This window comes from Oryzias latipes, chromosome 2 (genome assembly GCF_002234675.1).
Source record: "Oryzias latipes chromosome 2, ASM223467v1".
Taxonomy (NCBI): domain Eukaryota; kingdom Metazoa; phylum Chordata; class Actinopteri; order Beloniformes; family Adrianichthyidae; genus Oryzias; species Oryzias latipes.
The window spans coordinates 7,680,590-7,705,513 of record NC_019860.2 but is presented as its reverse complement, the minus strand read 5'-3'; the positions used below and the strand labels follow the sequence as shown (position 1 = coordinate 7,705,513).

At 43.2% G+C, this 24,924-nt stretch overlaps 1 protein-coding gene across 1 annotated transcript in view; it reads left to right on the top strand.

Annotated features, from left to right (window-relative positions):
- The window catches only part of LOC110014374 (gastrula zinc finger protein XlCGF57.1), a 526,943-nt gene that overhangs the window by 317,978 nt on the left and 184,041 nt on the right, over positions 1 to 24,924 (top strand). The gene's annotated exons all lie outside the window — the stretch shown is intronic.

Genomic DNA, 24,924 nt, shown 5'->3' with positions numbered 1-24,924 from the left:
TCCATTTTTTTTGAAAGAAATAAATATTCAACCATGTTTTAGTACTTTATTCTTGTTATTTTTTTTTTGTTATTTTTTCGGTGTGATCTCTTTTTCTCCAAAAAGAGACTATTTTTTTACGTGGTGCAACAGAAAAGTGACAACGCGCCCCTTTGCCAGCTCAGCCAGCGCGAACCTCGAGTGCAGCAGCAAAGGAAAGCGATATCTATGCTGATTGTCATGTTGGGTTGAATAAAGCATCAGATCAGAGAGAAAGTTCACCTCTTAGTGCTTTTGGTTGTCCAGATGATGAAGCTAAAGTTTGTTTTAAAGAAACCAACTCAATGTTAACATTTATGCTATGTGACCGGAACTTATTTTTAAAATGTGTGGTTATCACTTTTTAATGCACACTCAGCAGCCAATCAGAATCAAGACAATGGTATAATGTGAGCGACTTAAGACCCGCAGATATGCTCTCCTGTTTGTTTGAGTTATGATGCAAAAAGAATTTCTGCATCAAAACAGTAGTCTCACAGCACCACCACCACTTCCTAGCCTTGTCCCACCAGGTGACTGCCATGTTTCCACTGACGTCTGGAATCTGTTTCTTTATTAGTGGGAAGACTGTCATTGCATGCCATTCTCCAGTGCATTGTAATCTGGTGTGTAACTTGTAGTAAAAAGAAATCTTGGATTATTTCCATTCTCTGTTATTGAGGTTGAATAGTCCTGGGTTCTAGCTCTACGCAGAGCTTTTTTATAATGTAACCCTTGTGCTATCCCAGGCAGTTTAACATTGGGAGTGGGGTCATCTAGACCCACTAGACAGTGCACTGAACCTTTTTTCTTCAATGATTTGTGATCTTCACTGGTGTCCATGGATTACATGAAATCTTTCCTCCTTTATCCACCTTTGTCATGGTAGGGAGAACACATCAATGTAAGGGTGGGGTCATCTAAGATAGCACAAGGGTTAAGAGGCTATGTTTCCAGGTATCCAGAGACTTCTCTGAACTGGAGCAACGCCATTCTCTTTCCAACTTACGAGTCACTTGTTTCAGCATTAAACCACACAGTGCTACTCGGTTAGGGTTACATTGAGTACAACATTGAGTGTACTCCTGAGGGCTTGTAAGGCATCATTACTTAATTTACTTAATATTTGTTGAACTGTGAGATTAAACTCAGACACAGAATGATCAGATAAGGTTCTTCTAAGCTGTTTTTTTTTTCACTGGAGCAGTAGCATGTTCTAATGAAAACTGGAAGGTAATCAGTAAGTGATCAGAAATGATGGGGTTATGAGGAAGGACACTCAGCTGGCTGATCTCTATACCATGGGTTAAAACAAGGTCCAGGGTGTGCTTATGACAGTGAGTGGAAGTGCTGAGCAATATGAGTAAAACTTGCCATTTGCGATACTATTTATCAATATTGCCATGACGATGTAAATGAACAAATAGCAAAACAACCAAAAACATAAATTCTATTTCACTGCAACAGTTTAATTTAAAAAAAAGTTAACATAACCTAAATTACAATCCAGATGACCCTAGTCTACATAGGAGGCAAACATCTAACATAAAAGGGGTCCATCCGATTGGTCAAATGCATAAATAGATTTAGTTCATTCCTTAAATACTTCAAGCTGACATAAGATTATCTTAGCACTGTTAAGATTACCATTTATCTCAATTTTCACCAACTTTTGCGATATGTGTATTGCAGCTTGATATCAAGATAACGATTAATTTGCAATGTATCGTGCAGGCCTAGTGAGTGGGTTTATTTACGTTTTGTGTGAAACCAACATCATGTAATGAAGCTGCAAATACTTTTCCCAGTCATCAAAATGAATATTAAATCCCCCATTATTATGATTTCATCAGAATCTTAAACAGTGGGCAATAGAAAGTCAGAAAATTCATCAATTTAATTATGGGCAGGGGGGCATGCGGTTGGGCGATAAATAACTATGAATATAACAGGTTTTTGAGTCTTCCTGTTTGGGTGAAATATAGACATGATATGATGCTTTTAAAGCAATCATAAACATGTTTAACCGTAGCGCAGAGCAATAAGCTTGACTGTGATATTACAGCCAAACCACCTCCTTTCCTGAAATCCTTGATTTTTTTATAGTTAGCATAAGTGTGTGTATGTGTGTGTGTGTGTGGGGGGGGGGTTGCTTCATTCAAGGCATTCATTCTAAGGCTAGAAGACGAAGGTTGTTATCATTGATTAACTCATTTACTAAGAGGGTCTTGGAGGAAATGGATTGAATGATTAATAAACCACAATTACATCATAGCTCTGCTTGTTTTTGAGAGTACTAGTAACTATTTCTTTAATATTTCTGTGTCTCACTCCCTTCACTTGTCTTTCAGCACATAAGCTAAAGCTAGGAACTACTCGACTTTCCCTGCATGGGTTTTGCAGCAGCACTAAGGGAGGCTCAGAGGACAGTTTTACACTGCTACACTGCACCCGGGTGTCGTCTCTAGTGAAGTTCTCTTTACTAGAGAACCTTTTATGAAATTAAAAGTCAAATACAAATGTCTTTCAATTAAGTGTCAGAATGAACGGTGTTGAAAAAGAAAAAGAAAAAGCTGTTTGGCGGACTGGTTTTTCATTTATTTTTTGAGTCAACAAACGCAGCTTTATTGTTTTTGATTTGATTATTTTTAAATGGTTTATTTCAAGCAATCAAGTAAAAATAATACACAAAAACAATTTAATCAGCTGTTATACATTCATACAAAGACAAATCAAACTTAGGATAACTAGACATGTTAATAAATATTGCTTGAAAGGGAGTGGAACGAAGCGAATTTATATAATCCCACCCCTGTTCTACCGTAACCATTTTATTACATGATTTATCATTATCCGGTTCATAACTTTAATCAGATTAAGAATCCTTAAGGTATCAATCAAGCACATAACAAAGATGAATTACTTAATTATTATGTAAAAATAGAAATAACTATTTTAGAAATCAACATGGCAAATGCACATCAGTTATCTCAAATATATGCAGATTATATTCATTAGAAACTCATGTACATGATTAAAAAATAATACTATATCAGTAAAATAGACATAACACTGTTTCAAAAATCTTCATAGCAAAAATTGATCAAGTGTCAAATTTAAAATATGTGCAAATTATGTTTCATCAGGAAAAATCATGAATCAATTTTTGGAGCAAGTAAAGTAGAAATCGTCCATTTTAACAGTCTTCAACAAATGATTTGAATTGAATTTTTAAGTTCTTTTCGATGTTATGTCTGCAGACATCAGATTAAGGTCCAATATCATTCGGCGGCTGTTATAAGCGGCGCTGAAAGTTGAGGTCAAGTTGTCTGCAGGTCAGAACTTTGCTGATAATCAGGTCACTTCAGACTTTTGGAGAATGTGATCAATCCAGGCGTCATTTTTCTTGAAATTATCTGGCTCTTTGATTTACAGCACGATGGTTCAGACGTCCGTAATCAAACACTTCTCAAAGTCCTTCATGGTGTTCACAACCAGAACCTTGGACCGGTCCGGTGGACCGAGTGGTTTGACGTAAATCATGCAGCCTTTAACCCAAGTGTTCTCAATCTGCTTACACTTCCTGAGAAGCCTGGCATGTTTGGCGATTTCAGCATTCCTTCTGGTCAGATTGTCGTTCAGATAAGCAGCAGATCCCTTCAGATTCCTTGTTTGATTCATCAGAGCTAGCTTGTGTTTTTGATTTACAAACCTGATGAGGATCGCTGGTTTAGCCATCTCCTTTCTCCTGGGGATTGGGTGGGAATAGGGAAGGGTTAGAGAAAAAAAGTGAAAATAAAAAACCATTTCAGCCATTGACTTTTATTTTTGAAATATGACACACATATGCTTCCATGTAAAAGTGATTCTCTGCATCCAGAGGCTGTCATTCCTCACTAAGATCCACTCTGTTCATTCATGTCCTCTGGAGAAAACAGATTTTATGTTCAGAAAGTTTCAACTAGTTTCAGACATTCTATAAAATGAGGAGATTCAACTGGATTTAGATGAAACTTCTTCAAAACTGCAGCTAAAAATGTTGTCAGCATGAAAAAAATGAAGTTTTACCCACAAAACACCAAAGAAAAAGGCAGTTCAATCAGAAAACTGTGGAAAACATCAATCAAACCAAAACTCTGAGTCTTTCAAACTGCATGAGTCAATATTTGATCATCAACAGAACAGAGATGATAGAAAAATGAATCAACTGAGAGACTTTTGTTCACTAACTGAGATCAGATGGGATTTCTGATCCAAAAACTGACTTCAAATGACTTGAATCCAAACCAGTGAGTCATGTGACCACAGCGTTTGTCCGTGTCTACACTATGAACATTCTGGTCACATGACCACGTTGGAGGTTTCTGAATGAAACTCTGTTTGTTTGTCAATGAGAGTTTCTGGAGAACAGAAAAGTGTGAAAAATCTGGAACCAGAATCTTGTGATCCAGAGTTCTGGTTCTGTAGCTGTCCCAGAGACAGAACCAGGATCCAACGCCTGACTGTGTTTTCCCCTGACCCACACATAGATCTATCTAATCCAGAAATGTTCTGTCTGATCAATGATTCCCTCAATCCTTGATTGGTCCATCCCAAACTCAAGTCTGTCCATCAAATGGAGATCAAAGAAGAAAGTGATGATCTAGAAAAGAATCTGTTTGTCTGCAGGTCTGTTTTTCTCCAGATCCTGGAGCTGCTGAACATCTGAATCCAACCCATGTTTCAGACCAACACTCCAAGTTAGAATGAGAAGAGGAAGTGCAGTTCTCCATCAGTCCACCGGGGGAGCTGCAGCACAATAACTGTCCACTTGATGCTGAGAGAGACAGTGGAGTTGATCTCAGATCAGTTCCTGCTGCAGCTCTGACACTCATCTCCACTTCCTCTGATTCCTCCATCACTCTGCTCTCCACCTCCCAGGAACACCGTCCAGTCACAACATCTCTGCAGACCAGCTGCTGCTCCTCTCTGCTCCTTTAGGAGGAACATCAGTCCGACCAGCCATGTTCCTCCCACCTGTGAAGAGAAAGTAGAGAGACAGAGGTGATGGAGTGTCTCCTGATCCTGGTCTATCAGTCAGTGATGCAGCACAGCAGCAGAAAGAGCAGCAGGAGCTTCAGTCCTGTTCAGAGCAGCAGCTTCCTGTCATCTTGTTGATGCACTTCAGTGCACTTCAGTGGCGAGTGGTGTTTCTGTGAGCAGCTAGAGAAAGCCTCTGGAGAAGGTTTCTTTTATTTCTCATCACTCATGGTGGTTTCTATGGCTTGTCAAAACTGCTGCTGTGACCAAATGAATGAAACCGTCACCAGGCTCATGGACGATATTAGTAAAACTCGCTGATACTTTAAGATATATTGACCCGACGGTCTTCACCCCAGTACCCTCTGAATGTGCTATCCTAGGCACTTTAACATTGGGAGTTGGGTCATCTAGACCCACTAGACAGAGCTCTGAACCTTTTTTCTTCAATGATTTGTGATCTTCACTGGTGTCCATGGATTACATGAAATCTTTCCACCTTTATCCACCTTTGTCATGGTAGGGAGAACACGTCAATGTAAGGGTGGGGTCATCTAAGATATCACAAGGGTTAAAGAGGACCGACCATCAACTCTCAATACTCCCCCAGATCCAACATCTACAGGATCACAACAAAACTCTGTCCTCTTCCTCAGACCCTTCAGCCAGATATCCCACAAACCATCACCACAACTTGTCATCTTCACCATACCATCTGTTTTATCCACACAGTCTTTTCTCCAGGAAACGCAACAGGAACTATAATAATCTTAACACATTGCACATCCAGAACTCGTCCAGTTACCACCAATAGAATCACAGCAATATATCAACTGAACTGAATTTGACAGTCTTAAACATTCAATCAATATCAAACAAATAATTTCTTATTCTAAAAGTTCATAGAAGAAAATCAGTCCAAGCCAAAAATCCTCTTTGCTATAATTGATGAAATAATAAATCCAATCTCTGGCCTGCCCTCCACTTTTAGCAGTAAAGTTTGAGTAGCAGAGTATGTAGACCTCTTTACCACTAAGGTAGATGATCTTAGATCATCTTCCTTACAGGGAATGGATCAACAACCCTTGTTGATCTTTTTACAGTACGTCCTCCTATCAGTGAGAGAACACGCGATAGTTGTGTTTTGATTGATGTTGCGACGCTTAATTGGTTTAAATCCCACCTCACAGATGGAGATTCTGTTGTTAATTTAAATGATTTTTTTTTTATCTGGGAGACACCAACGGACATGAAGGGGGGCCCCAAGGCTCTATCCTGGGTCCCACACTTTTTAATCTTTACATGCTTCGCCTTGGTGATGTCATCAGGAGACACGGCATTAACTCATAGCTATGCTGATGACACTCAATTGTGTGTAGCTGTGTCACCCAATGATACAAAACCCATGGACAGCCTTTTAAACTGTATTTCAGATATTAAAATGTGGATGGGAGAAAAATGTTTGCAGCTCGACCAAGAAAAAAACAGAAATCTTGGTTATCGGTTCTGAAGATGAAAGAAATAAGGTCCAATTATATCTGTCAACCAACTATATGACTATATGTGATACAGTAAAGAACCTCGATGTGGTTCTAGACGCAGATCTTGGGTTATAACGGCATAACTACATTTTACCATCTGAGGAATATCACACGAGTGAGACCCTGTCTCTCTAGAGCCAGTGCTGAAATTTTAATTCGTGCTTTTATCACATCAAGAATTGATTACTCAAATGCCCACCTTTCTGGTGTTAAGAAAACCATTCCTAATGGTATGCAGCTAGTCCAGAACTCGGCTAGACAACTTTTAACGAGAACCAGGAAGAGGGAGCACATTACACCAAGCTTAAAATCTCTGCACTGGGTCATTGTCAGCTTTAGGATTTATTTTAAGATTATTTTAATAGTTTATGAGAGTCTTCATGGTCTTGGTTCTACTTTTATATTAGACTTGCTTTGAGATTATGGACCTCCCATGGGTTCACCGGCCTGCTTAAGGTCACTAGGTCCAGAAAAAAATCTACGACGTGGCCTCGTTTAGATACTAGAGGCCTCGTCTGTTGAACAACCTCCCTGAGGATATGAGGGCCTCATCCACTGTCGAAGTTTTTAAAAAGAGACTAAAGACACAACTATTTAATTCAGCTTTTAAGTACATCTCCTATGTGGGATTTAGAATTTTACTCTTGTATTTTGTATGTTATGTTATGATATTTATTTATTTATGGCTTTTTAGTCAAGTTGTACTTTTTTCTACCTCTGTGCCGGTTCCAAGCCCGGTTTGAGAAGGTTGCGTCAGGAAGGGCATCCGGCGTAAAACATTGCCAAGTTTACCATGCGACTTGTTCGCTGTGGCAACCCCTGATGGTAAAAGCCGAAAGAGAAAGAAGAGTCAAGTTGTACTTTTTTACATCAAAACTTTTCTAATTTGTATTCTAGGTGTTTTAGACTTTTTATGCATTAACTATGTCTTGGCTGAGGTGTTTGGGCTCCCAGAGGATTTGGCCCTGTTGGCCTCTGGCTTCTTTTGTTTCAGGTCCTCTGAGCTACCTGGCCTGGTGGTGGCGCATTGGACCTGGGGGTTGGGGGGGGGGGGGGGGGGGGGGGGGGTGAGGCAGGAGAGGCTGGGGCTTAGTTGTGCTTGTATTGTCTGGATAATGACGCCGCAGCAAACAAAAGGACCGTTTGGACAGCCCTTCTGGGTTCTTTCTTCTTTAGCTTTTTATAATTATTTTTTTTAAATTTGTCTTTGTTTTTGTGTTTTTATTATGAGGGGCTTATTCTGTTATTTTTAGCATCCGTGGGAATTGGTGTTTTTGCGTTCTTGTTTGTTTTTATGTACAGCACCTTGACCTGTTCTTTTTACATAAAAGGAGCTTCATACATAAAATTAATTTAATTTTTAATTTAAATCTTCACCTGTTGGAGCTTCTGCTGCTCTGTTTGGCTGACTGTTGTCCTGAAGCCTGTCATCATTCTCCTCAGAGCTTCACTGAGAAGCTGCAGCTTCACAGGAAACTCTGCATCTTTGCTCTCAGACTAACTTTAGGACCAAACATCTGGAAGCAGCTGGACTGACTCCAACCCTCTACTGACCTCAGAGTCTGCAGTTTGGAGTTTGGACTCTCCACCAGATCCTGGAGCTGCTGAACATCTGAAGACTGAAGGTTGTTGAACATCAGATCCAGTTCTGTCAGGTGGGACGGGTTGGACTTCAGAGCGGAGACCAGAGCAGCACAGCTGGTCTTTGACAAACTGCAATAGTTCAACCTGAATCCAGAACAAAGAGTTGAGTTTAAAGACAAAGTTCTTGTTTTTCATCCTTCACTTCTAAAGAGAATAATTCAGAGTTGAAGTCTAGGAGAAGCAAAGAAGAAGAACATTCAGGAACATTCAGGATAACATGCAGCTGCTTCAGGAAAGAAGTCCAGATGTGTGAAAGTCAAACATCAGCCTGTGGCTGCATCCAAACCAACTGATGTTTCTGCACCAACAGCAGAAAAAGTCCACTTCCTTTTTCTGCTCAGCTCTTCTCCAAAAAGCACTGAAACATGGGAGAATTTCAGCAGCATGATGCTGGAAAGTCTTCATCCCAGTTTTCAGGAGATGATCTTCCAGTCCTTCTGTGCTGCAGTCCTTCAAGCCAGAGACTTTCAGCTCTAACCGATGTGGGTGAACACAACTGTCATCATTTTGATCTGAACACAACTGAAACATGGAGTCTGACCTCAGAGTCTGCAGTCTGCAGTCTGGACTCTCCAGAAAACCAGACAGATGAACAACTCCTGAATCCTGCAGGTTCTCGTTCCAACTCAGGTCCAGTTCTGTCAGGTTGGACGGGTTTTTCTTCAGAGCGGAGACCAGAGCTTCACAGCTGATCTCTGACAAACTGCAGCTCCACAACCTGAAATCAGACAGAAAAGTGTGTTCAGGAGCAGTGATGCAGCTGGAGGTCCAGGAACTTGGTACATTCAGTCAGGGGGGACCCGCCCTGATGACAGACTGACAGATGACATTCTGACTAATAAGCAATTTCTCTTGGAAAAACCAGGATTTTTAATTCAAACAGAATGTTGTTTTCTTTTTCCTTTATGCAACAGTCCTCTGCTGGTTCTTCTTCACTGACATCTATCTGACGCTTTTTCCTGAAACAGAGAAAAACAGACAGAACTTGTAGGAAATCAACCTTTGAAGGAAACCTGACCTGAGAGTCTCCAGTTTACAGTGTGGACTCTCCAGTCCAACAGACAGAAGCTTCACTCCTAAATCCTGCAGGTTGTTGTAACTCAGGTCCAGAACTCTGAGTCTAGAGGACTGAGAACTGAGAACTGAGGATAGAGCTACACAGCTTCTCTTTGACAGATTACAGTCACTCAGTCTGAAAAAAAGACATACAGAAGTTATCGAATCTTTCATGTTTCCACTCAGATTCATTTGTTCATTTTCCTGAGAGTTCTTACAGAGCTTTGTTGGAGGCTTTGATCACTGGCAGCAGCCTCAGAAGAGCCTCCTCTGAAGCAGAGTATTTCTGCAGGTCAAACTCTTCCAGATCTTCCTCTGATGACAGTAAGATGAAGACCAGAGCAGACCACTGAGCAGGAGACAGTTTATCTGTGGAGAGACGTCCTGACCTCAGGGACTGTTGGATCTCCTTCACTGGAGGACCATCATTCAGTTCATTCAGACAGTGGAACAGGTTGATGCTTTTCTCTGTAGGTAGATCCTCACTGATCTTCTCCTTGATGAACTGGACTGTTTCCTGATTGGTCTGTGAGCTACTTCCTGTCTGAGTCAGTAGACCTCGTAGGAGATTCTGATTGGTCTGCGATGAAAGACCCAGGAGGAAGCGGAGGAACAAGTCCAGGTGTCCGTTTGGACTCTCTAAGGTCTTCTCCACAGCACTCTGGTAGAACTGGACTGGACCGCTTTTTTTCAGTTTGAGAATCTTTAAGGATTTTTTCTTCTGTTCGTCTTCCATAAGGTTGACTCCAGAGGTGATGAAGGTCAGGTGGACATGAAGAGCAGCCAGAAACTCCTGAACACTCAGATGGATGAAGCAGAAGACCTTGTCCTGGTACAGGCCTCTCTCCTCTCTAAAGATCTGTATGAACATTCTTGAGTACACTGAGGCTGCTCTGATATCGATGCCACACTCAGTCAGGTCGGATTTATGGAAGATCAGGTTTCCTTTCTGCAGCTGCTCAAAAGCCAGTTTTCCCAGAGACTCCATCATCTTCCTGCTCCCTGGACTCCAGTGAGGATCTGTCTCAGTCCCTCCATAATATGTACCCTTCTTGACTTTGGCCTGAACCACCAGGAAGTGGAAGTACATCTCAGTCAGGCTCTTGCGCAGCTTTCCTCCCTCTCTGCTCTTCAGCAGATCCTCCAGAACTGTAGCAGTGATCCAGCAGAAGACTGGGATGTGGCACATGATGTGGAGGCTTCTGGATCTCTTGATGTGGGAGATGATCCTGCTGGCCTGCTCTTCATCTCTGAACCTCTTCCGGAAGTACTCCTCCTTCTGTGGATCATCAAACCCTCTGACCTCTGTCACCATATCAACACACTCAGCAGGGATCTGATTGGCTGCTGCAGGTCGTGTGGTTATCCAGAGGCGAGCAGAGGGAAGCAGGTTCCCCCTGATGAGGTTTGTCAGCAGATTAGCCACTGAGGTGGGCTTTCTAGGGTCATTTACGATCTGAGTCTTGTGGAAGTCCAGAGGAAGTCGACACTCATCCAGACCATCAAAGATGAAGAGGACCTGGAAATATTTAAAGCTGCAGATTCCTGCTTGTTTGGTTTCAGGGAAGAAGTGATGAACAAGTTCCACCAAGCTGAACTTCTCCTCTTTCAGCACATTCAGCTCTCTGAAAGTGAATGGAAATGTGAAGTGGAGGTTCTGGTGGGCTTTGCCTTCAGCCCAGTCCAGAGTGAACTTCTGAGTTAAGACTGTTTTCCCGATGCCAGCCACTCCCTTAGTCATCACGGTTCTGATTGGTTCTTGTCTTCCAGCTGGGAGTTGGAAGAGCTCTTCTTGTCTGATGCTTGTTTCTGCTCTGTCTGCTTTCCTGGATGCTGCTTCAATCTGTCTGACCTCATGTTCTTCATTCAGCTCTCCTCTTCCTCCCTCTGTGATGAAGAGTTCTGTGTAGATCTCATTCAGAAGGGTTAGGTTTCCTGCTTTAGCCATCTCCTCAAACAAACACTGGAACTTCTTCATTAGACCAGATTGGACTTTATGTCGACAAACTACAGCAGTCAAACCTGAATGAAGACAACAAACAGTAGATCAACTCTCTGCAGCCCTTAATGATGAGGGTTTGAATCCCTGTAGTTCCATGTGTTCAGACATCAGTAAATCTTCATTTATCAGCAGCTGAAACCTTCAGAGAAATCCTCTTACTGCTCTGCAGTCCATCAGCCAGCTCCTCCTGCTTCATTCTCCTCAGGAAGTTCACTGTGATCTTCCTCAGTGACTCTCTGCTGCTCCTCAGCCCTTCATCTTCATCTTCCAGCTCCTCCTCATCCTCTCTGTGACTCAGAAGCTTCTGGATCTTCTTCAGCTCCTTCTTGACAAAAGTGACAATGTTGTCCTCCAGCAGCTGCAACAAAATTCCAGATGAATGAGCCAATCAGAGTGAAGTCATGGAGCCAAACATCAGCTCCATGTTGGACACACTGACAGTCCACCGGTGTTCAAAGTGCAGCATGGAGACGACTGTGGACAGAATGATGGGAAAGTAGTTTGTGTTCATGTACAGACCAGAAAGATGGAGTCCAACTGTGTTTGATGCTGCTGGACAGACGGACCACTGGGAGTCTCTGAGCTCTGCTGGTCCAGTCTGTGGAGAATCAGCAATAATCAGATCCTACTGGACCCGCTGGTGGCCGTGCAAACACTCAGTACAATCCTTATTTCATTCATCTTTTAAGCCGTTTTATGCCTTTCAGGGTCACAGGGTTCCCAAAGCCTATCCCAGCCATATGTGGGCGAAGGCTGGCAACACCCTGGACAGGTTGCCACACACACACACCCTTGCACACTCATATTCACATCTATGGGCAATTTTGAGTAACCAATTAACCTATAAAGCATGTCTTTGGATGTGGGAGGAAGCCAGAGTCCCAGCAGAAAACCCACACATACACAGGGAGAACATGCAAACTCCACACAGAAAGGTCCCCCATTGATGTCCAGTTTCAGGTCCCCCAGCAGGGACTTGAATTGACGGCGTTAACCACTGCCCCACCGAGCAGCTTTTAGTACACTTTAAGATGTATTCTTTCATTGTGACTGCTGTGTTTGTGGAAAAGCTCCAACACTCACTGCTGCACACATGAAGATAGAAATGTCTGTGAGAAAGAATGTTTACATGTAGCTCACCTATCTGCACCAGAAGATGATGATGATTTAACCTTTGTGCTATCCTAGGCACTTTGACTTTGGGAGTGAGGTAATCTAGACCCCACAAGAAAATGTGTTGAACAATTTTTTCTTCAATGATTTGTGATCTTTACTGGTTTTGATGGATTACATGAAATCCTCTCCACCCTTATCCACCTTTGTCATGGTAGGGATAACACGTCAATGGTCATCTTGACCCCGTAGGATAGCACAAGGTTTTAAGTCAATGAATCCACCCTTTGACTAGTCACAGTTTTGAGCAGTGTGGAGCGGGGGCGTGTCTGAGCTTTTGCCTGGTGCCTCTCAACATTGCACACCTGATCCTCATCTCATTGATCTTTCTGTAATAGCCTGAATCTTTCTCTTCCTCCCTGCCAGATGATTTATATTCAGTTGCTATATGTGACCGTCCTGTGTTTCAAGTCTAGCTCCCTGATTCAGCTTCCTGTCTGATTTTGTTCTGTTTCGCGAATAATAAACTGTTAACCTGTCCTCGGCATCAGACTCTGCTTTGGGATCCAACCACTCAACATAACAGAATCATCTGGCCATAATGGACCCCGCAGAGTTTCAAGAGGTTAAACATGTCCTCTCAATCCAAGGGGCTCTTGGTGGACGGCATGACCAGGCACTCCAGGAGATTAGGAACACCCTCCAACACCTTTCCACTGGAGTTAATCGTCTCGGCTGCCTCCTGAAAGGGGTTTCCTCGTAACTCACCTCAATAAGATTTCCAGACCCAGCTCTGTCACTGTAGATTTGTGTACGATCAGCAGCCTCTCATGTATTCATCTGATAAATCCAAAGTTGTGTTTATCGTGAGTTCTTTCTCCAAATACTAATAATAAACATCATGTCTTAATTTAACTAGTGAAACTGTGATGGTACCTACGCTGCCACCCAATCAGGGCAGTAACTTCCTGCATCACACCCTACATATATCTGTTCACTTTATTTGTTTGCATATACTTTTAGTTTTCTTTTTCAAACATAACACAAACACATTTGAACAAAAAATTTAATAACATGTTTCAGTTTACTTTATTATAATTTGCTTCATTAATTTGTTCTGTTTTGAGTTACCCACGCTAAAGGGAACCATTGTAGCTGCTGCTGCCATCTGCTGCTGGACCCATCAAGTCAGGCCTGACACAACAATGCATGCCAGTCAGCAGAGGCCTTACATTCAGCCGGCAGCTAATTGGACTGAACCATCGCCCAATGGACAAGGAATTCTTTCTGTTTCTTTACTTTAGTTTCTATTTTGATGTTCTTTATTTTCATTCATTTGTGTATGTTCATTTACCAAAGGATGGGCTTTAGTTTAGTTGGTTTGTTGTAGTTTGTCTTAGTCTTTTTAAGTTCCCCCTTGTGTGTCTAGTTAGTTTGATCAGCCACTATATATGTTCCCTTGTGTTTTCAATTAGGTAGGTCAGTTTAATTAAGTTGGTTTGTCTGTTCAGTTGTCCTGTTACATTTAAAAGCTTGAGTTAATTTTGTTACTTTGACCTCTTTTAGGGCCCGTTTTTGCCCATTTACACTTTTTGAAAAATAAATTTAAATATGTTTGATTAAATTGTTTGTTGTCCTTACTTTATACTGCTCAGTCCACCACAGAAACAGAATAAAATTAAGCAGTAAAACGACACTACATGGATGAGATGCTGCTCCATTGTTAGCATTTGCTAACCATGTGCTAATATCCGCTCCCTGTACTTTGAGTTGTGTAGTAGCTCTGTCTCTGGCTAAGTGTAAGTGTACATTTACCTAATAAAGTGATTTTCACAATAGAAAAATTTACAGCACAAAAATACCCACTACACTTTCTTACCTTGTTTTAACATTTCAATCCAAGTTACATCCGCCATTTTTATTTCCCGCTGCTTCGCCGGACTTTACCTGCAAATTTCGGCCAATCAGATCAACCAGAAAGGTTACCGCCCCCAAGTGACGAAAACACCCCCCTGAACACTTCATGCAAACCAAGCAAGCATGCAGGATTGCGCAGTCAGAGCTTTATGCTCATTCAGTTTCCTAATACAGTCGCTCAGGATTGCAATCATGCAGTTTTAAAATGCGGGGTCGCCCGGTTTGCATTGTGCTTGCGCAGTTGGAAGGTTCGCTTACTCAGTTCACGAATAAACTCGTTCAGTTATCTTTGCACTCCTTCAATTAATGGCAGCCATGAAACGCCATAGTTCAACATGTCAGGCTTGTGTTTCAGCAGCTGCTAGCAAACAAACTCTAAGCTAAAGGAGAAAAATGTGACTTTCATGTCTCTACTGTCAGATCTTTGGGTTTGTGATTGAGAAAGGCCAACTTAAACCAGGTCCTACCAAGATCAAAGCTGTAGCAGATTGGCGTACAACCACTAATGGGAAGCAGCTTCAAAGGTTTTTGGAGTTTGCTAACTTTTATCGGAGGTTTATAAGGAACTAAAGTTCTGTGGCCTCTCTCCTGACCAAGCTGACCTCTGTAAAAGAACACTTCTACTTGTCCTCAGGAGCTGATGGAGCCTTTGTGAAGTTGAAAAGTCTGCTTTGCTCTGCTCCTGTGTTGTCCCATCCTGATCCTACAGCTCAGTTCATGGTGGAAGTGGATGCCTCAGAGTCGGGAGTTGGGGCAATGCTCTCCCAGCGTTCATCCTCAGATCAGAAGATGCATCCCTGCACTTTCTCCCCCCGGCAGCTTTCTCCTTCAGAGAAGAATTATGACTTGGGAAATCGAGAGTTGTTGGCCGTCGTGCTGGCCTTGAGGGAATGGAGCCATTGGCTGGAAGTAACATCTCAACCTTTCTTGGTATGGACTGATCACAGGAACTTATCCTACCTCCGTTCTGCCCGCAGACTGAATCCCCGTCAGGCTGGGTGGTCCCTTTTCCTAAACCGCTTTAATTTCACACTCACATACGCAACCTGAAGCCTGATGCCCTGTCCAGGCAATTTGAGCTGCCAACCTCCTGCAACACTCCCCAGGACACCATCCTACCACGTTGCTGTGTTGTCTGTGCAGCCATCTGGGAGGTGGAGCATGTGGTTCAGAGGGCTCTGGAAGACCTTCTTTCTCCTCCTGAATGTCCCTCAAGTCTTCTGTTTGTTCCCTCACCTGCTCGTTCCTCCGTGTTGCAGTAGGGCCACAACATCATGCTGGCTTGCTATCCTGAGATACACCGGACCTTGATCTTACTTGAACAGTGCTTCTGGTGGCCCTCCATGTCTGCTGACACATGGGAGTTTGTCCAGACCTGTTTTGCTTCGGCTTCCTAACTACCAGCTGAACTTGTGCGACCATTCCCAGTTCCACATCAACCCTGGTACCACATAGCTGTGGATTTCATCACTGGGCTTCCACCCTCTGAACCAGACCTCAAGTCCTTTATCTGAATAATTGTTTATCATTTGAACTAGAATCCAGACTCCTTCAACTCTGACAAACACTTACTGTTCCACTCCTAAACGCATGACTTTGAAGTCATGATTAGTAGTCTTTGATGTCTCAGTCCTTTTGGATCCCCAGCTGGATCCAGATCCAGGTCCCGGTTGGTTCCTGTGAAGAATGAAGGTTGCTGGTGTGAGTCCTGAGCTCTGACATGGAGAAGATCATGGACAGTTGGAGATCTTCATCTCACCTCTGAGCTTTGATCTGGTTGTCATGGTTACCATCTCTGCTTTTAGAGGGAGGGGCTCCCTCCTTTAAGTCCTCACACTTATCCATGCTGCTGGATTCACTGGATCCACATCAGCTCACACACACCTTCCTCCTTCACCTGCAGAGGAAACATGTCTTCTTAAACTCTGACAGATATCCTGATTTTTACCAGATGATTCTGAGCTCTGTACGCTGGGAACTAAACTTTGTTTGATTGTGTTAACTAAGCTGATGAACCGACTCATCCTGGTTTTAAGATTAAGAGTTTATTGCCATTTTAAAATGTAAAACAAGTACATTGAATTATTTTCTTTGCGGCTCTCAAGTCAAGGTAAGTTACCCTAGGACAACATAAAAGAACAAAGTTCATTAATAAAGATCAGCAAGAAAGTTGAAGAAAGAGAAGAGTAGAGTAAAATATGATTTGCAGACAGACATAATGCAGTCATAACCACATGCTATTGCAGTTTCCCAACCTTTTCATTATTGTACTTTTTGTCATGTTTGTGACATATTGTGGTTGTTGTTCATTGTTCATTGCTCTTATTGTTGTGGCTGGTTAGCATTTTGTGTGGTTCAGTTTAGTCCAGTCTTCCCTCTCTTATGTCCAGTGCTAGCATTCTGACTGCAGCTGGGAAGAAGCTTTTCTGGAAGCGTGTGGTGTGTGCATGGATGATTTCAGGCCTGTAGCGTCTGAGCTTATGGCCCAAGTCCATTTAATCATGTGTGCAGGGTTAGGGTTAGGGTTGGCCCTAACCCTTTGTTTCTCACAGGAAGGTGGAGGTGACACCCTTTGGAGAAGGCAATTATCTTTTTGTTTCTCTCCTGCATTCTCCTGGGAACCTTTGTTAGCTTTGTCTAGAATAAAAAGAAGGACGATCTGTGTTAGTTTATCCGTGTGAAAAGGCCTTGCAAGTCCGAAGATGATGTGAGAAGGCTGCAGAAGATAGACATATCGTAATTAATGTTTTATAATCCTGCTGCAGCTGTGCCTTCTTGTTCCCCCTCCTAAGAGCTCAGCGCATATGTAAATAAGGGGCACCCGACAAAGTTAATAAAAGGGGAGGCGACAGAAGTATTGCGCCAGAGCGGAGAGAGATTGTAACTGGTTATCATTCTCTGTTTGTTCTCCTTGTAAAAAGGTACCTTTGTCTCTTGTCTTTCTTTCCTTCGATGTTATTCTGATGTTGGAGGTTGTTTTAACCCAACACTAAGGCAGCACCCCTTGTTCCTGTGCTGATTGTCTGCTCTGCAGAGACCTTCTTTCCCATCCTCACCACCTGTGGTCTGTCCGTGAGAAAGTCCAGTATCCAGTTTCGGGTGAGTGTAGGCACTCCCAGTTCGGTGAGTTTGCCAGTCATCTTCACATCCATACTGTATTAACAGCAGAGCTGTAGTCCAGGAACAGTGACTGAGCATAGGTGTTCTTAGTGTCCAGGGGCCTCATTTATAAACGTTGCGTACGCACAAAAGAAGGCGTACGCCATTTTCTACGCAATAGTTGAGATTTATAAAAAGCAAACTTGACGGGAAAATGTGCGGTCCTTCACGGAAGGTCTGACCCAGGCGTACGCACAAAAACGGGTGAAATGAGAAACGGCGACACCGTCGGCAGATGGAAGAAACACGTGAAAGTGAAAATGACAATACTGCCTCTCAGAAATAACATGAAGACTTCACAAAGCAAGTCTTACAATTAACAGCCTACACGAACACCCGTTTGATCGATCAGCAGTGAAAAAAAAAATCAAACGAAAATTACAACAGAAATTCAAATGAACACTTATTTGCAAAAAGAAAAGGGAAATTTGTTCTGCAATATTGGCATGTTGTGCAATTCATCCTCATAAAATAAATATAAATAAATAAATATAGTTAACAGAACGAAATAATGTACAAAACTGATATTCCCGTCAGTGTGTCCGTCTGGCGGAGCAGATATAGGTGCAATTAGACAGACAGATGGATAGATAGAGAGAGATGCATTAATTGTCCACTAGGGAAAGTTGTTTTCATATTAAAACATTTCTTCATAAGCTATGGGATTATGATATTCATGCATATGCTTTTAGTTTGTTTTATTTTTGATGAAACAATGTATGGCGTATGTCTCAACCATTCAGAAAGCAACGAGAAACAAGAAATTACATTTGCGCAGATCAATTTCCCATTTCCACGTCGATTATTACCGACATCTGTAGCTTGTCAGATGTAATTAAATGGATGGAAATAAAATGCCCCATCACAATGCGTAATGACGCACAATGGCTGATCTTGCGCTCTTAGAAGATGTGGCAAATGGAAGAATTCGGAGTGAACGCATCTTTAGACAGCAAGAAAACTTGCTGGCAAACGAGGACGAGTGGCTTATGAGCCGGTTCCGACTTCGTCGAGCCGTCCTGTTGGACCTCTGCGGGCTTTTGGGGGTGTGTCACCCGGTGCATCTGGCGCGTCGTGTCCCCCTCCGCCTCAGTCACCACTCGACTAAGGGATTCCCCAATTCTTGCCGCTAGTCTCTCATCAAGAGGGGTCAGCTCCGGTGTCGTCGTCGCCCCCCCCCCCCCCCATCCCGTGGCAAAAACACTCTGGCGATGGAGCGCCAGAGGTTTTTTTGCCTCGACTTTGATGTCCGACCATCCGACCATTTCTCTTTTTATTTCGGCCACGGTCCGAGGTTGTGAGGCTACAGCATTTAAGGCGTCTGCCACCGTCTGCCACTCACGTGGCTTTTAGGCATTAGTAATGCCCACACTGTGCCCTCCAAACAACATTTACCTCCTCTTTTCCACCTCGCCAACGATAACTTCTACTTCACATTGAGTGAAGTTACGTTTTTTTGATTTCCTCTCTGTGTTTGCCATGGTTTCGCAATCAATGAATATTCATTTGTGGGCGTTTCACGGACTATTTATGGGCAACTATGGGCGTGTCATACAGCCGCAAAAGCTGCGCTGCATTTAGATTTGGTTGTGATTTATTAAGGGAAAGATGCGTAGGATGTGCGTGCGCACGGTTTTATAAATCCGAATATTTCTGTGCGTACGCACGTCCTATGTTTTATCCGTACGCCACTTCTGACGCAAATCCTACGCAAAGTTTTATAAATGAGGCCCCAGGTGTTGCAGGGCAAGGTGAAGTGCCAGGGCCACAGCGTCTTCTGCTGATCTATTGGGGTGGTAGGAAACTGATAGGGTCTACTGATTTATCGACCAAGGGGGCTAGCCAGGCGGCGCCGCCTGCATGCTTTCCCTCCCCGTCTTCCCCGCTTGCGTGGCGGCTTCTGGGAGATGAGCCTGCTGCGGCCTGTCGCTGTAAGATACCAGCGTGGGGTTGTAGCTCCAGGGGGGGTTCAAGATATTTGTGTTGAAATAACCTCTGTCACTCCTTTGTTCCAACCTTAAGATAGTTTCCCAGTTGTACTTGGTGTGAGCAACTGTTTGGACACTATGAGACAAAGACAGAACTAACAACAACAAAACAAAACAAAACCTGACACTGGGGGTAGTGCGATGTTGTGCACAGGAGAGCGCCTTTTTGACTCCATAAGAATGATTTATACCATGGTCCGCATGAATACTCGATTCTGATTGGCTGCTGGGTGTGCATTAAAAAGTGATAATTCACAGCGACAACCACAGCCTAAAAAAGAAATTCCAGTCACATAGCATAAATGTTCTGTACCACTGCGCTGGTATCTGTAAAACAAACTGTATCTTCATCATCTGGGCAAAAACAAGCGGTAAGAGGTTAACTCTGAACTGATGCTTTATGTAACCCATCATGACAATCAGCATCTATATCACTTCCTTTTCCATCTGCAGTCAAGGTTGGTGCAGACTCAGCACGTTGTCATATTATCGTGTCAACGCACCATAACTGCACGCCTAAAAATGAATTTCCGCTCACATATCACTGCGCTGGCATAAAACTTAAAACATACGTTGAGATACGTTATTTCACAGTTTACAGCGAGACAGCAAAAAGACCTGAGTTATTTCGTTGTTTCTTTTAACTTGATTGGTGAATTTGATAATTTTGATGACTGGAATGCAGCCATAGAGAAAGAGAGACAAGAACATCAAAAGAGGGAGAGGAGACACAAAGAAGTGACACCTCCTCCTTCGCATCGCGTCGGACGGTTCAGGCTTCCACGGCGTGCGTTAAAAAGTAATAATGCACACTTCGTCGGCCCTTAACCCTTACACACATTATACACAGGGGTAATACAGGTTCCTCATGTATTTTTACACACATTATAAATGTGTGTAAAAATACATGAGGAACCTGAAAGAACATCCACAGATCAAACGGAATCAGAGTTTCTGGAAGAAGTCGCCATGTTGTCAGTAACCTCTGATGTGTTTGTCTGCTGCTCTTTTCCTCACAGATCAGAGACAACAGCTTCATCATGAGAGCAGAAAACAACTTTTTCACAAAGACTCACCGTGACAGAAGAAGAAAACGGAGGAAACGCCAACGTCTGTGTCTGCTGGACAAACTCTGCTGTCTGAGTTTGAGAACAGCCCTCCTCCCTCTGTGTGTGCGGGTGTGTGTGTGAGGGTGGGTGTGTAAGTTTGTGGGTGTGCGTGAGTGAGTGTGTGTGTGTGTGTGCATTTGTGTGACTTATTTCTCCTCTCTGCATTTACAAGAATTAGTTTGACCGCAACTGCAGCAGTCAATGAGCAGTTGACTCCTAAATAGAATCCTAATTGTGTTTCAGCTCTAGGGGGCTGAACTAAACTCAAACTAAAATATTTGCTTAAATCCTCTTTTCCTCTAAAGATTCTACATGGAAGTAAATCCTAAACTCCTGAGGAGCTGAAGGATTTTTCTGTTCTGACAGGAGTCAGTTCATCTGCTTCACTAAGACTAAAACAAAGATTATGAATCTTGTGAATATAAGAAAAAACCTTCAACTCTGTAGTTGATGCTGAGAAGCAGAGCAGAAGAGAACAGTTCAGAGGATCTCAATGTTCCTTCCTCTGGAGGAAAGCTGCAGCCAAACCCTGAGACTTATGCTATGTTCATACCATGCATCTGACATGTGATAAAGAACACTTGTTCAGCACAAACCACAATGTGTGTCACCCTCACACTGTCCAAACCGTTAACAGACAATGATCTGCACGTATCTGCGAGCAGGGGGGGCTTCTTCTACTGTTTATTAGTGCGTGTCCACCATACACAGCTGGAAAAGGCTTGATGTCAAATCTTACAAATGACTTAGTGTCATGTAATTCAGGCCGGGCACAAACTGCAATTGCCAATTTGTCCTCTATTATCAGACAGTTTTAAAATTTCTGTGGTTACACCTTCATGTTTAATGATGCTGATTCAAAGAGACTTCACACGCATGACAATACCAACGCTACAGAGGAAAAGGAAGTGGAAACGACCACAGACAGAATAGTTTGAACTGATGGGTTTTAAGTTTTGTTTTAGAGGTAGAAAGGTTCTGCTCTCTGCTAAAGAGGCAGCACGTCTCCTTCTAAGAAGAATCCAGAGTTCCTGATCACAAACATCAACTGAAGCCCGAATCAGAGCTGATCAGACTGCATGGAGCCCAAGCTCCAGAAAAGAGGAGAGAAGAAGATGTCGTCCACATGAAGCTTCACCTTAGAGGAAAAGAGGAGCTGCTGAACTAAAGTACTCGAGTACTGAGTATTCGATTACTTTTTACACAGACTTTCTGCTCAAAGGATCACTGCAGATGAGACCCATTAATCCACTTTGTTCCTCTGTAGCGCTACACGAGTGTATTGCTAGTTCCTCAGTAAGATCAGGGGCATGAGTGGTGGTCCTGGACCTCCTGACCCTCGGTTGCGGCGCTGGGCCCCTTCCTTGCTGACTGTCTCTCTGCGCTGGCACTGTCTTGGCATCTGCCTGTGGCCGGCTGGCCACCTCCTGACTGCCTGGTCGCCCTGGGAGGTGAGGCACCTACTGCGGCTGGCTGGGGGGGCCAGTCGCTCACGGGGAGCCTTCTTCCCCATTTTATAAATTTTATAGAAAACATAAAATTTTACAACAAAATCACATAAATAACATACAAAAAACAAATAGAAGTTTACACAAATTTACACCCTGGTTATCCCAAAGATTCTTAACCTCTTTTTGTAATAGAAAAACCTGTCAAACACAAAAGGCCTTTTGTGTTGGCGCTCATCTGTTTGCTCAGTTGTTGGACAGAACAAGTAAAAAAAAAAAACAAAAAAAAAAAACAAAAGGAACCCTAGCAACAGAACCAAACCTTCACGTGTTGCAGCAACAGTTTCCATGTTTGGGAGGATCTTCTGAAGAACAGCTCAGTTCCAGATCACATCATCTGCGAGCAGGGGGGGCTTCTTCTACTGTTTATTAGTGCATGTCCGCCACATACAGCTAGAAAAGGCTTGATGTCAAATCTCACAAATGACTTACTGTCATGTACTTCAGGCCGAGCATAAACTCCAATTGCTAATGTGTCCTCCATTATCAGACAGTTTTAAAATTTATGTGGTCACACCTTTGTTTTTATTGATGCTGATTCAAAGAGACTTCACACGTATGAGAATACCAACACTACAGAGGAAAAGGAAGTGGTTGTGGAAACAACCACAGACAGAAGAGTTTGAACAGATGGGTTTTGAGGGTTTTTTTAGAGGTAGAAAGGTTCTGCTCTCTGCTAAAGAGACAGAACGTCTCCTTCTAAGAAGAATCCAGAGTTCCTGATCACAAACATCAACTGAAGCCCAAATCAGAGCTGATCAGACTGCATGGAGCCCAAGCTCCAGAAAAGAGGAGAGAAGAAGAAGTCGTCCACATGAAGCTTCACCTTAGAACAGGGGTCAGAAACCTATGGGTCTCGAGCCATATATGGCTCTTTTGATGGTCACATGTGGCTCGCAGACAAATCTTTAAATATACTTTTTTTTTCATTAGACCAGTCCTTCTCGGGCGCGATGCCAGAGGGGCGCAGTAGTAGTGGTGTTTGGAGAAAAAAATCTACGCCAGCACTATCAGTTTACTTTTATCTATTATTTCACAGAGTTTGTACCAGCCGGAAACCTGTGAATTGCCGTGCCTAAAACTGCGCGCTCCCCTCTCTGAGAAAGAGCGCGCAGTTGCGGGGACGGGATGTTAGAGGAAGAAAGCAGGGGGTGGGGGGGGGGGGCAGGCAGCAGGTGAATCGCGCAAGGATTGTAAAAACATAAAACACGCTGCCCGTCACTCACTGCAGTGTGTGAGTGTGTGTTTGGCTCCACGTCTGCATGTGAGCAGTCTGTCTCACATCTACCAGACTAGACCATCAGCAAAACTACCACGAGAAATACTCATCATTTATTAGCAACAGCATAACAATGTTATTAAAAAGAATCACCAGACTTATTGTACTTTAAAAGTGTTGAAATTACATCAAATGCACACATTCACTTGTATGTTTAGTTTTAAACACATTGTAGTGGACTGAGTTTAACTTGGCTGTTGGACCGCGTCAAAAGATCTGGGGCCTCATTTATAAACGTTGCGTACGCACAAAAAAAGGCGTACGCCACTCTCTACACAATAGTTGATATTTATAAAAAGCAAACTTGACGGGAAAACGTGCGGTCCTTCACGCAAGCTCTGACCCAGGCGTACGCACAAAAACGGGTGAAATGAGAAACGGCGACACCGTCGGCAGATGGAAGAAACACGTGAAAGTGACAGTGTGTGCCAAATCGTGCCGGCATGTGCTGTGCTACACAATGTGGCACAGCTTAAAAACGTGCCTCTACACCCCTGGCGCCGATTGCTGTGTTGGCCCCGACCCTGAACCCCATCCCCACGCATTTGAGCCAAATGCTGCTGCTGCTGTGCGCCAGCGTTTGGAAGTGATGCGTCGCTTATAAAGAACAACAAGAGGTGTGGAAAATATTATTTATTTAAGAATTCCCCTCATCGTGCAGTTTATTTCAGTCGGGGCGGTCTTGATTTCGCCCAACTCCTTGGCCACCTCTCTGATTGAACTAATGACCTTCCTCTGCATTTCAAGGACTGCATCTGTGAGGACACGTCCACTGCTGGAGGGTTGAGAGCCGCGTTGCTTGGAGACGCTGGGTCCAGACGGCTGCTCAGCGGAAGCATCGTAACCTCTGGCCCCGCTGGAACACCCAGCAACTAAAATAAAATTGTTCTATATTGATAAACTGTAATTGTGTAGCCTGCATACATGTGACTTGACTGCATTCATTTTAATTAATTTTCTTACCCGTGTAACCTGGTGCATCTGGCGCATCGGTGTCCCCCTCTGCCTCAGTCAGTCACCACTCCACTTAAAAGGGATCCCCAATAATTGCCGCCAGTCTCTCATCAAGAGGGGTCAGCTCCAGTGTTCCCTGTCCCCCACCCGTGGCAGACACACTCTGGCGATGGAGCGCTAGACGTTTTTTTTGCCTCGACTTTGATGTCCGACCATTTCTTTTTTATTTCGGCCACGATCCGAGATTGTGAGGCTACGGCATTTACGGCGTCTGCAAACGTTTGCCACTCAAGTGCCTTTTTGACATTAGTAATGGCCACACTGTGCCCTCCAAACAACATTTTTCTCCTCTTTTCCACCTCGCCAACAATAAATTCTACTTCACATTGAGTGAAGTTACGTTTTTTTCATTTCCTCTCGGTGTTTGCCATGGTTTCGCAATCAATGAATATTCATTTGTGGGCGTTTCACGGACTATTTATGGGCAACTATGGGCGTGTCATGAAGCCGCAAAAGCTGCGCTGCATTTAGAATTGGTTGTGATTTATTAAGGGAAAGATGCGTATGATGTGCGTGCGCACGGTTTTATAACTCCGAATATTTCTGTGCGTACGCAC